Genomic DNA, 16999 nt, shown 5'->3' with positions numbered 1-16999 from the left:
AACTAGAAATTGGGGGGAGGATTTACCTTTGGTTACCTTTTTTTATTTTAAATAAATAAAACAAATAAAGAATAATTAACATGAAACGCAAAAGAACAAAATGTAAAATAACAAAAAGCATGCATACACACCTAATATATTTAAATAATATATTTTGTGTTCTGTGCTAGAGTATCATGGTGTTCAGGTATGAAATACATGTGTAAAGACTTAGCATCCTGTTTTGCAGTGAAACCTAGTGGGTGTATGTAATGGAAGATTTAAAGAATTGCTTTTCAACCCTGCTTTGTCCGATAATGAACTCTGAAGTCTTCTGTCTTTGACCAAAAGTAACTTTTCTTATAAATACAAAAACAAGTTGGAATGCAGAAGATAAGACACAGCTCTAACTAATTTGTTATGTGAAGGGAAAGATAGAGCTTGTTTTTGGGTTCAGACTGGCCACCTGGACTAGGAAACATGTGACCATGTTCCCACAGTATGGCTTGTTTACCTAAACAGAGAAGCATTAATTTTCCGTAGCTCTGAACATGAGTTCTAAGCCTAATAAAAAGGGGAGTTCCTTTCAGTGAAATTGGGAGCTCATCTGTGAGTAACGTATGTACTGTGCAGAGGACTTGTTCCTGGTCTAAAAAGCTCCTGGCTTTTGCTGTAATGGGCCCCCCCAGCTGATGTTAAGAGCCTGGATGATGTAAGGACCAGTGATGTTGTATGTATGTATTATTGCTTCTTTTCCTGGTCTAAGAACTCTTAGCATTGCTTAGATGTAGAGACCAGTGATGTAATGATTGTTTAGCTAATTATTGTGTGTATATAGCTAATCATTGTATATGTCTTGACCATTGTATATATATCTTAATCAATGTAGAATTTAGCTCCTCTAATAAAGTTTTCATTTATCTAATACGAATCCAAAAGAATCCACACTAATTACTGAGTAGTCTGTGTCAGTGAGACAGGCTGTAAATCCATAGCAGTACAGTGTATTAAAGCAATATATTTTTGACTCTACTGTTACATCACTGGTTCTAAAAAGGAGGAGGTTCACCTTGGCCAGTATTATAATCATGGGAAAGGATTAGTTTTGGAGGGAACTCGTCAGGAGTATAAAAACCCTATGCATAATTCAAATATTTGTCTTTGGCTCCTGCCTCCCCGGCCACTGAATTGCTTGTGAGGGGAGATCCCTTCCAGCCCAAAGATCCTAGCTATCTAGCTACAGCAAAAATACACAAGAGAGTTCTGGCTACCTTTGCTGGAACAACTAATTAGGAGAAACCTTAGAACATTTATCAGTAATGGTAGCCACTTAAGCTCTGTACTGTTATTGGGACAGTGGAAATAGGGAACCCAATGTACCCTAAGACAAAGAAGAAGCTTGGCATAGTTGTGTATTTCTAGCAGGATGACCAGGACCACCTAATATTTCTACAGGATCCTGGAACAGCTCCAGAGACTGAAGAACAATCAGCCTCTTAGTGCAACAGATCTTGGGGGACCATCTCACATCCGACCAGGATCAAGCCATCCTGAGACCCTCTGGTAAAGATTTTTGAAACTAGCTATACCATTCACTCTACCCTTAGTTTAAAAAGTAAAGAGAGGAGAAGCGTAAGATATAAAGACAGAGGAAAGAGAACTATAACGAGACTTTGTAAATACTAATTGAATACTGCCTTGCCTTTGTTGTTATTGGCCCCATTTAAGTGCCAAATGTGACTTTAATGAGTGGCAGTAAGGGCTCCCCCCCCCCCCCCCCGAAATGGCCATGAAAATGGGGCCTTGGTGCACATGTAAAACACGTGCCAACACCAGCACCGACCCCCTTTTGCCGCAGTTTGGCTAAAGGAGCCCTAAATACTTTATGTGTGCAGTCTCCAGATGTACACATGGAACCTGCCTTACACATGTAAATAAATAAATACATACACCAAGAAGGGAGGAGGTAAAATATATTTAATCTGAGCTTAAGCTGCAAACAAAAAGGAAGTGGTACTGTGGATTGAAGGGAAGAGGTGGGCCAGGACCAGGAGCAACAGGAGACAAGGGGTTAGATTAAGGAGTAGAATGACTATTCTGTTCTCTGTCATAGGCTTACCCCCTCTCCTGCAGGCTGCTGAAAGTGAGAGGCTGGGACAGAACATCCTTATGCTCTGGAATAATACATGTGACAGATAACTACAGTTTACTCCACAAGTACATCAGTGGTCATTATCTTTTTTAGATGTCTGGACCACAACACAAGATGGAACTTTTTATACTTCCATTTTTTTAAACAAACTGACCAAATAGCCCGCTTTATTATTGTAGTTATCATCCTAGAATGTTACCTGTGGGACAATTTTAAAGACTACCACATTTATGTTCTAAATAAGAGGATTTTCATAAGCAGGCAAAAATTATGGGACAAAAATTCCATAAAAAAAGTATTCAAAACTGTAATATAGCATGCCTTCAAATGGACAGTGCATATACATAGGAAAGTATTCCTGGATTATAGACAAAAACATTCTGATTCAAGATTCATTTGTGTATTACCTTTTTCTTAGCTTCCATACCAGACTAGTCCAGAACCTGTGGGTTATGTCCATTAACCACTGGATGGAGACAGAGAAACAAAATTGTTCTCTGTGATTTGCCCATTAAGGACACCATGCAGCCTCAGATTACTCACTATTTCTATGTCTCCAGTGGATGAATGAATGGATGAATATTACATTTGACTGGAAGTATAAACATTGATCATTTGAAATACTGAAATACCACTAGCTCTTAGGACCACTTTTTTCTATAAATATCCTGGTAAGTATAAGATCGCATATAAAGGGAATAAATATGTATTTCTGGACCCAATTTATTTAGACCAGACTTATAGCCGAGAAATCTGTTACTACTCCTAACAATGGAATTGATGTGATGTAGTTTTCTCCTCGATTCTTGAATGAGGATAGTAAAAGGGGTTTTTATTTATTTATTTAGCTACATTTATATCCCACATTTTCCCACCTATTTGCAGGCTCAATGTGGCTTACAATATAATACAACTACAATCACATTGATGAAATAGAGAATCAGAGTATATATAACAGATAAGGTGCATAGGAATATTATGGCAATCATATTAACGGAGAAGAATTTCAGAATTATTGCTATTAAGGTTCATACGAAAACTATGTTGATTAAGAAGTGGGTAAGTGGATAACAACATAATATAATGATATCAGGACAGGGTATGATTATCAGTAATTAGGGTGTAAATAAAATAGGCAAAATAAAAGAGTTCCAATATGAAATTGTGTCTGGTGTAGTTTAGGAGTCAGATCGTTATAAGGGATCCATTTTGTACACTTTTTTGAACAAGTAAGTCTTCAGTAGTTTCCGGAAGGTCATCAAGTCGCGTGTTTTTCTTATAGTGGTTGGTAGGTTAAAAAACTGTAGGACTTAGGCTGCCTTCCTTTTTCTGTTTGCTGTACATTTGTTTTTGTTTTATATATACGAAGCCACTTTTTTGTGTAGTGGACTAGATTAATTTTTCTTTTTTCCTCATGTATGTGCTTGTATTTTTCTTCATTTCTATGGGGTCCTTTTACTAAGGCAAGAAGGGCACCTAAACGCGTCCAATCTGCACCAAGTTGAAACCTACTGCCCGACTACTGCATGCCCCGGGCAGTAATTTTATTTTTGATACGCTTCCAAAACACGCGGTAGAAAATATTTTCTATTTTCCACCACGTGGCACTTACCCGGCGGTAATCGTCAGTTTATGCGCACTGGCCACTTACCACCCAGTTAGCACACGAGACCGCTAAATCAATGGGTGGTGGTAAGGTCTCAGGCCGAAAATGGACATGTGCTGGTTTTAATTTTGCTGCATGTCCATTTTCACCCACATAAAAAATGCCTTTTTTCTAGGCACCTGAAAAAAATGACCTGCGTGCGTCCAAAACACGTGCCTAAACCAGCGTAGGCCATTTTTAGGCATGTCTTAGTAAACAGGCCCCACGGTAAGTTAATCATATGTTGTGTATATGGTACATTTGATCTGTGGTACACTGTTACATAGTAACATAGTAGGTGACGGCAGAAAAAGACTTGTACGGTCCATCCAGTCTGCCCAACAAGATAAACTCATATGCGCTACTTTATATGTATACCTGACCTTGATTTGTATCTACCATTTTCAGGGCACAGACCATAGAAGTCTGCCCAGTACCAGCCCCACCTCCCAACCACCGGTGCTGCCACCCAATCTCCGCTAAGCTTCTGAGGATCCATTCCTTCTGAACAGGATTCCTTTATGTTTATCCCACGCATTTTTGAATTCTGTTACCTGTTATCCGTACCTATTCTTGATTGTTCCTATAATGTTGAAAATTTTAATAAACATATTTGAACTTTAAACGCTATGTCTGATCTTCAAGATCCTTAAAGGACATGGCCCTGAGTACTTGAAGAACAGGTTCACCCTCTACACACCTCCAAGGACAGCAAGGTCCTCTCTAAGGAGCATCTCTAACCACACCCTCTCCAAAAGACATTTTACGATGTGATACCCACAAGTGAGCCTTCTCCAGAGTAGCCCCCACACTCTGGAATGCACTCCCTGAAAGGCTCCGCTTAACATAGTAACATAGTAGATGACGACAGAAAAAGACCTGCACGGTCCATCCAGTCTGCCCAACAAGATAAACTCACATGTGTTACTTTTTGTGTATACCTTACCTTGATTTGTACCTATCCTTTTCTGGGCACAGACCGTATAAGTCTGCCCAGCACTATCCCCCCCTCCCAAACACCAGCCCCACCTCCCACCACCGGATCTGGCAAAGACCGTATAAGTCTGCCCAGCACTATCCCCGCCTCCCAACCACCAGTCCCACCTCCCACCACCGGATCTGGCAAAGACCGTATAAGTCTGCCTAGCACTATCCCCGCCTCCCACCACCGGTTCTGGCACAGACCGTATAAGTCTGCCCAGCACTATCCCCGCCTCCAAACCACCAGTCCCGCCTCCCACCACCGGATCTGGCAAAGACCGTATAAGTCTGCCCAGCACCATCCCCGCCTCCCGCCACCGGCTCTGCCACCCAATCTCGGCTAAGCTGCTTAGGATCCATTCCTTCTGAACAGGATTCCTTTATGTTTATCCCAAGCATGTTTGAATTCCGTTACTACTTCAACCAAGTCTTTAATGGAAGAAGTAACTAACACATCACTAATTACTTGATAATCTGTCTGCCTTCTGATTTATTGAATTGATTATATCCATTATGTTACACTTGTTCTTTATGTAAACAATTGTTTATCTACTCTTGATTGACGCTTGTCAGGATGTATTATTGTAAGCCACATTGAGTCTGCAAATAGGTGGAAAAATGTGGGATACAAATGCAACAAATAAATAAACGTGTTAGTCTCACGCACACCCAAAGAGTGACACAGGCTGCACATTCTTCAGCAGGACATGTTTATCCACCCCTACCCTAGCTGAGATCATATTTAACCATCCCTCTGACCTCATGTGCACCTTTCTTTAAATTAGTCACCTAATTTTCTAACTCTTCTTACTCTCTTACTTATCTATATGTTCCATCTTTGCTTATAGTCTACGTGTTTATTAAAATGCTCTATTACGTATTGTGTTGACATTGTACGTAATATACTATATTCTATAATATCTTACTTCCAAGGATTATCGTATGTGTTAACCAGAACCCCCAATGCTATTTTTAGATTATCAAACTGACCTCAACACCTCCACCCCTGGTCTATCACCGATTGGTGAAACAGAACCTTAAAATAAAGGATACCGCATACCTCATGAGCTCATGAACAAGAGACAAGGTTGGAACTATAGGAGAACGTTTACCAGCCGGCTGGAGAAGAATAAAGAACTCAGTTAAGTGCACACTATACATGGGCTGAGGGGATAATGTGGTTAGGCATAAGGGACAAAAAATGAGGGTATTGTGATATGGATCACATTAATAAGTAGTGTGGTTAGGATACTTTGATGGAAGATGTAATAGTATGTGTTGATTCAAGCCAGCCAATGCAAGCCAAGTAGTTTTTTTGGCATGGTACAAATTATTACAATTGGGCATCAAGACCTATGATAAGAAATAACCCCACAGAATCCCTGGTATCCTTTATTTTAAGGTTCTGTTTCACCAATCGGTGATAGACCAGGGGTGGAGGTGTTGAGGTCAGTTTGATAATCTAAAAATAGCATTGGGGGTCCTGGTTAACACATACGATAATCCTTGGAAGTAAAATATTATAGAATATAGTAGACCAAGGAACCCAAATAAAGGAAAAATAGAGACGTAATATACTATGCCATACTTTGTATTGCTATTTGAATGTTTTTACTGCAGTAATTGTCTATTGCTCATGTTTGATTTATTCTTATTGTACACTGCCTTAAGTGTAAAGGCGGTAAATGAATCCTAATAAATAAATAAAATAAATGTACGGTTAATGTGGGACCACTTGGCATCTCCTAAATAGGAGGTGCTAACTGCTCCCATGTTAGTTTTTTCAAGTCCTGTGTGCTAATGGAAAAAATTAGCATGGGACTTGAAAAACAAATCCTTAAAATATTGGCACCTTAAAGGTGGGCTTAGTGCATGGGAAAGTCCCATGTTAAAATGCGTTAAGCCCATAATTTAGTGCATTTTAGTAAAAGGACCTCTTGGTTTGGTCATTGGAGCAAACCAGTGGCGTAGCAAGGGTGAGGCAAGGGCGGCGGCGGTCCACCCTGGGTGCATGCTGCTGGAAGCTGCAGAGAGCAGCTGCGCGCCTCTCGACTCCGCTGGTTCCCTGCTCCCTCTGCCCCGGAACAGGTTACTTCCTGTTCTAGGGCAGAGGGAGCAGGGAGCTAGTGGAGCCGACAGGCGTGCGGCTGCTCTTTGCACCCTCCAGCAGCCAAGAATGCACCCGGGGGGGAGGGCTTGATGCGCAGGCGAGGGGGTGTTATTGCGCCGGGGGTGGGTGCGCAGCGGCGATCCGCCCCAGGTGGCAGCCGACCTAGGATGGCCACTGGAGCGAACTAGTTATAATGAACCTTCATAAGAACCAACTATGCTGCAAAAGCCATTGCGTGATGTTGAGGTTAGACGGAGATCTTGATAGATTTGATGGACGGATATTTTCTGGGAAGAATGCTCAAGCTCTTTTGAAAATATCTGTTCTTTTCCCCTACTATTGGTCATCTGATCGATATGCATATTTCTAAGAAAGAATTGAATTACACACCAGGGCTAAGTATTCTGCAGGCTTTTCTAAAGGGACCAAGATCATTCTTACAGATACTCTTTAATAGCACTTTATTATCCTTTGCAGGCATGAGGGTTACTGCCTTTTCATTTAAATCTCATTCTTGTCTCTTTTCTGCATGTTGTTTCATTTTAGTCTTTGGAAAAATAAGATTATGAAAGGAAAATCAAGATACTCACTGTAGGAAAATACTGTAATTAATCCCAGCATTGATAAACTGCTTATAGCGGTAAGGTTTTACTAGAGTGACATTCGGGGTGGAAACACATTAATATTCAGATACCAGCAAGAGTTCTTAAGAGCCAGGGAGGAAAACTGGAGTCTAATTTTTTTTTAATGTTTCTGCTTCCTTCCAAACCCTGTGTACCTTTTCACACCTCACATCCTCCCCACCAATTGTCTTTTCTATCTCTCCCTTGTCCCAACCTCCTTTCTCCTGTTCCTCATCATTTTGTTATCTCCCGGACAGCACCAAAGTTAGAGGACCAGTGGCAGAGTGGGCATATAATGATCCTACAGTTCTAGCTCCACGGTTGCTTGTACCCAATGCAGATCCCATTCACAAGGCTTCTCAAACCTGTCCTTGAGCTCTGCCTTCCACTCCAACCAATCAGGACCTCCACACAGGGGCGTAGCCGGACACCCAACTTTGGGTGGGCCTGGACTCAAGATGGGTAGGCAGAAGAACCAGGGCCGCTGAGAGGGGGGACAGGGGGGACAAAATTCTCTGGGCCCGGGCCTCCAGGGGGGCCAGCACCACCACCGCAGTCTGACCCACCCGTCCTCCGTCGCTCCCTGGCATTGAACTTAAATGCCTCACCTTCGAAAGCACAGCAAGCAGCAGCAGACCACTCCTTCCTTCCTTCCTTCCGTGTCCTGCCCTTGCCTGACGTAACTTCCACGAGGGCGGGACACGGAAGGAAGGAGTGGTCTGCCGCTGATTGTTGCTGCGCTTTCGAAGGTGAGGCGCTTAAGGTCAGTGCAGAGGGCCCGGGGGTAGAGAGAGGGCCCGGTGGCGGATGGAGGCCCAGCGACCTCAGGTGGGGGGGGGGCCCGGGGGCGGCCTTGTCCCGGGCCTGGCCCAGTCTCTTGGCGGCCCTGAGAAGAACCCCTCCCTGTCCCACAGGGGATTTGGTCTCTCCTTGTCTCACCTGCATGCCATCTGCTATTTACAAGGTATGCACGAGGGACAGTAGTTGGGAGTTTTCAGCTGGTGGGGCTAGGGAATCAGCATAGGTGTGCTGCTACTGGGTGGGCCTGAGCCCAAAGTGGGTGGGCCTGGCCCACCCTTGGCTACGCCACTGCCTCCACAATAACTATGCTAACTACCGTTACCACATCCTCCAGCAATGAATTTCAGAGCGTAACTATTCATTGAATGAAAAATTATTTCCTCCTATTTGCTTTAAAAGTATTTCTATGTAACTTCACTGAGTGTCCCCTAGTCTTTGTACTTTTTGAAAGCGTAAAAAATTGATTCACTTCTACTCGTTCTACACCATTCAGAATTTTGTAAACCTCTATCATATCTCTCAGCCCTATCTCTTTTCCAAGCTGTACTTAAAGAAAACGTTTTGTCACTTTTACTAGTAAAAAAGTACAGGATAACATTTGTTACTGTTACTTTTACTGAAGTAATAATTTTGCCAATTTTTACTCAGTTACATCTGATGCTTGCAGTTAAAAGTAAAAAGTAAAAGTGGAAGCGAGACATAAATAATGATTCCTCAGTAAATCAAATGAAACAGCAAAAGCAGGAACAGGATTTTTGCTATTACAAACCTCATCACGCAAAGAGTGGATCATCTCTTCTTAAATTTTGTTGTTCAGTGAATACAGCCTATGAAAACAGTAGAGTTTCCTGTGTTTGTTGAACTGATTACTGATCACCATCCTTAACATCACGGTGATGAGTTGGGTCACTTTAAAGCTGAAGCTGGTTGCAATTCTTGGTGAACAAGCATAATAAGTCTCTATCAGAACAGGATGCTGATCATCCCATGGAGAATTTTTCATTGGGGTGATTGTCTACTGGATTGATGAAGTCCTTAGAGACAAAGTCTCTTGTCTGGCATTAAGACGGAAAGGTTGCCACATATTTGATGTTCTTGCATCAGTTCTTGAAGATATTCAAACAGAGTTTTCCATAAGATGAAACATTGTTAAAATAACAGACAATGATTCCAACTTTACAAAATCCTCCTGGACAACACGGCAATGATAACAAAGATGAAAGTGAAGAATCAGACAGCACTATTTCTAATGCAGATGATACATGGCAATAATGATGACAAAGTATTCTTTGCTATATGGAAGTCAAGTGTTTCGGGAATTCCCTTGATCAAAACCTGCAGACCCAGTCAGAAGACATCAGTAATATTGTAATATTGTAGCTATTGCCTTTTTATCTAACTGAACAATCCACTTTCTGCTAGAACAGTTGTTGAACACCTTTTTTTAGCTGCACTGGAGTAATCTCACAAGCGCACTCAAGAGTGACAGTCATTTTTCAACATTTAGTTTTACTAAAAGCAAAATGGCTTGAATTGTAGAGCAATAAAGGTGTTGGGATACAAACATTAACAACAGTTGTATCCATTGTAGTTTCGGTACTTTTACTTTTTACTCTGAAAGTATTATAGTAGGCAATAACTTTTTTACTTTCACTTAAGTAAATGTTTTAATGTATTCTTCACTGTAGTTTTACTTAAGTATTAAAATATCTATTTATTTTTACTTAAACACGTTGACCTAGTACTTTGAACAACACTGGTAAATAGTGGCTTTCTCAAATTAGTATTTATATGTGCAGATGTTGCCTTAACCCTTCATTGCCCCAGGTAGAAAAACTTAGGGCCCTGTTTACTAAGGTGCACTAGTGTTTTTAGCACTTGCTAAAAATTAGCATGCGTCAATGCTAGAGACACCCATAAGAATATATGGGTGTCTGTAGCATTAGTGCGTGCTCATTTTTAGCACGTGCTAAAAATACTAGCACACCTAGGAGTCCTTTTACTAAGGTGCTCTGAAAAATGGCCTGCGCTAGCGTAGGCATGTGTTTTGAGCGCACGCAGCTCCATTTTTCAGTACACCTGTAAAAAAAATTCCATTTTTTTTATTTTGCTGAAAATGGACGTGCGGCAAAATAAAAATTGGTGTGTGTCCATTTTGGGTCTGAGACCTTACTGCCACCCATTGACATAGCGATAATGTTTCACACAGTAACCGGGCAGTAATGGTCTACGTGCGCCAAATGCCAATTACCGCCCAATTTTGCCATGTGTCAGAAAATAAAAAATTATTTTTTGGGCACATGTAAAATATGAAATTACCATCCTGGCCATGCAGTAGCCAGGCAGTAACTCCAAATTGGCACGTGTAGGCGCCTATGCGGCTTAGGAAAAGGGCCCCCTATAGCGCAACTTAGTAAACAGGGCCCCTGGATTTTGATCCATCTAGGGACAGAGAAAGTACCTGCATATAATGTGTACAGTGCTGCATATATCTAGTAGCGCTAAAGAAATGATTACTAGTAGTAGTAGTAGTTACACATGGTTGAATTTCTAAAGTAATGTATCTTGATGGTAGCTCAGGCCACCCAGAAAAGAAGAAAGTCCTTTTTTTTAAATTAAGAGATAGAGAGGTTCAATTGGGCATTCATTTTCTCAAATGTCCTTGCAAACGTGTACATGTGCATGCGCTTATAAAGCTTGGTCACACTTAAAAGTATACATGATGCAAGCTGCCACATAATTGGACAGTAGGCATGTTCAGGGGTGGAGTTTGTGCAGCGTATGGGCGGAGTTGTAATCTATGCACCTATTTTATAAAATACAATCAATCATGTGTAGCGTAAACATGTGCATTCCCACCTGCTCTCAAGCCAGCATAATGTTCATGCCTTCAATCTAGACAAACCTGTGTAGGATTTATGTTATTATTTTATAAAGACACATGGAGGGGTGTTTTCAAAAGGATGTCAAGATAGGACATCCACTTTCCAAAGTCCCATTTTCTCAGTAACCGCTTTGAATGTTAATGCAAAATTTTACATACTTATTTAGTCATCACACTTACGTATTACCATTAAACAACATGTAATTATCTTAAGCTATGTTGATGTTACTGACATTACTACTACTACTACTTAACATTTCTAGAGCGCTACTAGGGTTACGCAGCACTGTCCAGTTTGACAAAGAAGGACAGTCCCTGCTCAAAGGAGCTTACAATCTAAAGGACAAAATGTCAAGTTGGGGCAGTCTACATTCCTGAATAGAGGTATAGTGGTTAGGTACCGAAGGCAACATTGAAGAGCGATTTTTGCACGTTAAATACGTTTGAGCTAAAACACAGTAAAATAACGTCATTCAAATGATACAGTTAACAATGTGTCAGAATTTCACAGTTACTGACTGTTCAAAGTGTCACCTCAGCTTTAACACAGGCCTTCAGTCGCTTTGGGAAGTTCTTACCTGTTTTATCGATCGGTCCCAGTGGCAAACTATCCTAGATCATCTCTAGCGCTTCCTTGCGTTCGGCGACTGTTTGTGGCTTTGGGTGGAGCTTGTGGTAGGCCTCCAATATTGCTGCCCAGACAAAAGTCTACGTCAGTGTGATGGAATTAACAGTACTCTAGTACCCCCTTTTGGGTTTTTTTCATACAATGGTAGCTTTACAGTGCACGACAGAGAAACGGAAGAACAGTAACCCTTGTGGTCAAACAGATGAAACAGTCACAGCAAGGGTGACAAAAGAGAGGGCAGAATGATGTCACAACTACCATTATTAAACATCCAGGACTCAACACGAGTCGTGTTTCGGCCCGAGAGGGCCTTCCTCAGGAGTCTTTGGTAGGATGTGTGCTGATGCAGGTGATTTTCAATATCTTGCTGTTTTCATCCAAAAAAAAGCCTCGTAGAACGCTTGAACCCTCTTGGGTGCAAACATTTTTGAACACGTGAAAATCACTGGGTGGTCACGCTAAAAAAGTCTGTAACTTTATGCAATGTTTAAAGATAATCTCATTCCACTCAGCATATAAAAAATCTGTAAAATTCCACCTTGAAATTCTAAGTAGTTGCTGAGAAAACAGCAAAAAACTCTAGGGGGTTACTTTTTTAAAATATTTTTCCCTCACCCTGTATTTTCAAACAGGAAATGCGTTGAGATTCTGTGTTCGAAAATACATGAGATGCACATCCATACACTAGAAACATCCAGCATGAACAGCCATTTTACAAACTGGAATATCCAAATTATGAACAGGTAGGGGGGGAGAGGGAACAAGGGACATGAATGGCTACATTTATTTATTTATTTATTTATTGTATTGCATTTGTATCCCACATTTTCCCACCTATTTGCGGGCTCAGTGTGGCTTACAATACATTGTGAATGATGAAAATACAGTTTGTTACAATTCGATTATGGGTTACATTATGAAGAGTTATGGGAAGACAAAGTCAAAATATCATTAGGGGAATAGAGCAATGGACTGTACCAATGGGAAAATGGTAGGGCAATAGAACAATAGCGAGAGAGCATTTGGGTATGACAATTTTATCTGTGGGTAGAGTTTTAAGTGTAGTGAAAATACGGGGGAAGAGAATTCAGAAGAGAGTGTATTGATGCATTTCTATTAGTGTGTGCGGACTTCATGTGGTTTGATCCTTGCAATAAGTTTTCTCAAAGAGATGAGTTTTCAATAGTTTGCGGAAGTCGGTTAATTCGTAGATCATTTTCAGGTAGTGTATTCCACAATTGCGTGCTCATATAAGAGAAGGTTGATGCGTGCAGTACTTTGTATTTTATGCCTTTGCACTTAGGGAAGTGGAGATTGAGGAAAGTTCGGGATGTTCTTTTAGCGTTTCTGGGTGGCAGGTCTATTAAATCAGACATGTATGCAGGGGCTTCACCGTGGATGATTTTGTGAACTAAGGTGCATACTTTAAAAGTGATACGTTCCTTAAGTGGGAGCCAGTGTAGTTTCTCACGTAAGGGTTTTGCACTTTCATATTTCCGAAGATGAGTCTGGCTGCTGTATTCTGGGCTGTTTGAAGTTTCCTCAGTATTTGCTCTTTGCAGTTGCAGTAGTCCAGATGACTGAGTACGAGTGATTGCACTAGGCTGCGGAAGACAGATCTTGGAAAGAATGGTCTTATTCTTTTCAGTTTCCACATGGAGTAGAACATCTTTTTGGTTGTGTTGTTCGCGTGAGTCAAGTGTTAGGTGGCGGTCAATAGTGACTCCAAGGATTTTTAAAGTTTCTGAGATTGGCAGATTTAGTTTAGGTGTGTTAATAGCAATAAATTTCTTCTTGTTGTATTGGGAGGTAAGTATGAGGCATTGAGTTTTTTCTGCGTTCAGTTTCAATCGAAATGCATCTGCCCATGCGTTCATGATGTGTAGACTTTGGTTGATTTCGTTGGAGATTTCTTTAATGTCGTTAATATATATCGTTACATCATCGGCGTATATGTATGGGTTAAGGTTATGGTTTGATAGAAGTTTTGCCAAGGGGATCATCATTAGGTTGAAAATAGTTGGTGAGAGGGGGGATTCAGGTGTCCATGCGGCAGACGTAGTTGAATTTGATGTGACCTGATATGAGCGTAAGGTTAGGAACCCCTTGAACCAACATTTTTAGAAAATGACCACACAGATGTCCCTGTAGAGCAGAGGGGCAGCTTAGTGGTTAGTGCAGTGAACTGTAAACCAAGGTTTGCAGGTGGCTTATAGCTTTAGGTACAGTATTTTTGTGCTCCTGGAGGTAGATATTCAAAGCAAGGATATTCAGTGGCACTTGAATGAACAGAGCCACCAAATATCCCCACTAGCCAACCATCCCCTAACCAGAGAGTTTAGGAGTGGGTCTGGACAGAGTAGCGACCTATCCGGCTAGTGGCAATATTCAGTCTGTTAACCAACTAGGGGGACCCTGTTTACTAAGCCACATTATAGGCACGTTAGTTTCTTTAACATGCATTAACCGTCTATGCGCCTCCAATATCCCTATAGGTGCCTACACAGCACATTTGCTAATTGTAGGCGTGTTAAAAACACTAACGCACCTTAGTAAACAGGGCTCTAGGTAATCGCAAAAAGTTAAGATAGAAAATGACTGTCCTAACTGTATACGGTGATATTAGCTAGGCACCGGTTTGAATATTGGCTGGTACTTAGTCAACCTCCGGGTGGCATTCCCCCCCCCCCCCTCCTTCTGAGCCTCCTAGAACTTGAGATACCACCTCCCCTTCTCTACTAATTCTTCTTCTCAGCCTCCTCTGAAGACATTCTAAGCTGGCCTCAGGCCCCAGCCCCACCTTTGTGGATCCCTGGAGGTTCTAGGGGGGAATGGACAGGAGTGACGTCCACTCACTCACTCCTGCCCGGTGCAGCCTGTACTTCAAAATGGTTGCCATGATCTCTAGAGGCCGTTGTAAAGAAGATGTTTTATTCCCTGTGGAAACTTAAGCGTATAAGACCCTACCTCCCGAGGGAAATATTCCGCCGTTTGACGCAGTCCCTGGCACTAAGCCATTTGGACTGTTGTAAAGGATTATATGCGGGTTGTAAGGTCCAGCTTCTGAAAAAAAACTGCAGACTGCCCAGAACACAACAGCCAGATTGATATACAACAAAACAAAATATGTAAGTGCCCACATGATTCTTATTGACACCTGTTATACATTGACCATGTTTCCCCATTATCCTTTTTGCTACCCCATATCCATTCCTCTCTATCTTCCTACGCCTACCTCCCAACGTTCATTTCCTTCTGCACCCAATCCCTCCCATGCTCAATTTACTTATCCGTTAACCCCATTATTTTTGCGTTTACTACAAACTGTATATTCTTCTTATGACTTTGTAATTTCTTTATATTGTTACTATGTAAGCCGCATTGAGCCTGCCATGTGTGGGAAAGCGCGGGGTATAAATGTAATAAATAAATACACCTCTTCGCTTGAAACTGCATTGGCTCCCTATGATGTTCCGCATTACCTTCAAACTTTGTACTCTAGTCCACAAGATACTCTACGGTGATGCCCCTGGTTATATGATTGGCCTCATTGATCTACCAGCCAGGAATAGTATCAGCTCATCTCGTACCTATATGAATCTTCACTATCCTAATTGCATTGGCCTTAAATATAAGGTGACCTACGTGTCCAATTTCACCTACTTAAGTACGCAAACGTGGAATGCATTACCAACAGCAGTGAAAACCATACATGACCATCTACAATTCAGGCGAACTTTGAAGACCTATCGGTTTTGTAAGGCCTACCCTTCTGTTTCTGATTAGCAACCTCAACTCTGTACCGATTTAAAAGACACTGTTATTTCTTACATCTTTGCCATTTATTGTTCCCATTTACCCCTACCTTCCCTTACCCTGATTCTATTTGTATTTGTTTGACGTCGGCCGTATTGGAGCTCCCAAATACGGTGACTTGTAAGCCACATTGAGCCTGCTAACATGTGGGAAAATGGGGGATACAAATGCTGCAAATAAATAAATTAATAAATGGTACTTCAAGTACCATCCATGCTCTTGCCAAACTCCACCCACGTACCTGTGCACTCTAATCACACTGTACCCAAACTCCACCTATGCACCTGCCCAACATCAAAGTTCATGCCCTCAAATCATAGAGCATACTTTTCTGATGGTCAGTATTCCATGTCATTTACAAATGCAAATTTGTAATTATTTTTATTTTCTTTATTTGTATTTTATTGTTTTATTTATTAATTCTTAATATACTGCCCTAAACTAATGAATAGATCTAGGCGGTGTACACTAAAAACAACAGTAAGAAATTCATGCTCTCTCTTCTTTATAGGATTACCCTCAAGATGTTATCATGGCAATATAACAGAAATGTTGGAGATGTTTAACTCACCTTCCTACATCCTGTTCAGGGCAACTTACTGTATTATCAGAATCTAGGTGCATCAGCTCCCTGTCCTGCAAAGTTGACAATCTGAACGGCAACCTCAGGCAATGAAAGATAAAGTGATTTCCCAAGGTAACAAGAAGAGTGGGCTGAGAAAATGGAATTTGAATCTTGGTTCCCATGGTTTTCAGCCCATTGCTCTAACCACAAGTCCAGGGGTGCTTAACCAGTGCAGCCTGCAACTGAAAAAAATAGAACGGGATGCAGAGAAAGGTCTTGAAGTCTGAGACAATTAACTGAAACTTTTGAGACAGAGGGAAGGCAGGTTTTAGGATAGCTTTCAAAGGAATTTGACCAGGTAACTTAATAGTTAGCTGGGCAGATTCATGGGGCTGAAAACTTCACTTAGTAGTCATACTGATTTGTACCTGGGGCAATGGAGGGTTAAGTGACTTGCCCAGAGTCACAAGGAGCTGCAGTGGGAATTGAACCCACTTCCCCAGGATCAAAGTCCACTGCATTGACCACTAGGCTACTCCTTCACTAGCAACATTCCATGTAGAAGCCTGCCCTTGCAGATCAGCAATGCGGTTGTGCAGGCTTCTATTTCTGCGAGTCTGACGTCCTGCACATACATGCAGGACATCAGACTCACAGAAACAGAAACCTGCACGCCTGTGTTGCTGATCTGCAAGGGCAGGCTTCTACATGGAATGTTGCTAGTGGAATAGCAACATTCCATGTAGAATCTCCAATAGTAGCAACAGAATCTCAATAGTAGCAACATTCCAGGTAGAATCTCCAATAGTAGCAAC

Source organism: Microcaecilia unicolor, chromosome 8 (genome assembly GCF_901765095.1).
Source record: "Microcaecilia unicolor chromosome 8, aMicUni1.1, whole genome shotgun sequence".
In the NCBI taxonomy this organism is placed as follows: Eukaryota; Metazoa; Chordata; class Amphibia; order Gymnophiona; family Siphonopidae; genus Microcaecilia; species Microcaecilia unicolor.
Note: the sequence above shows the minus strand (reverse complement) of the source record.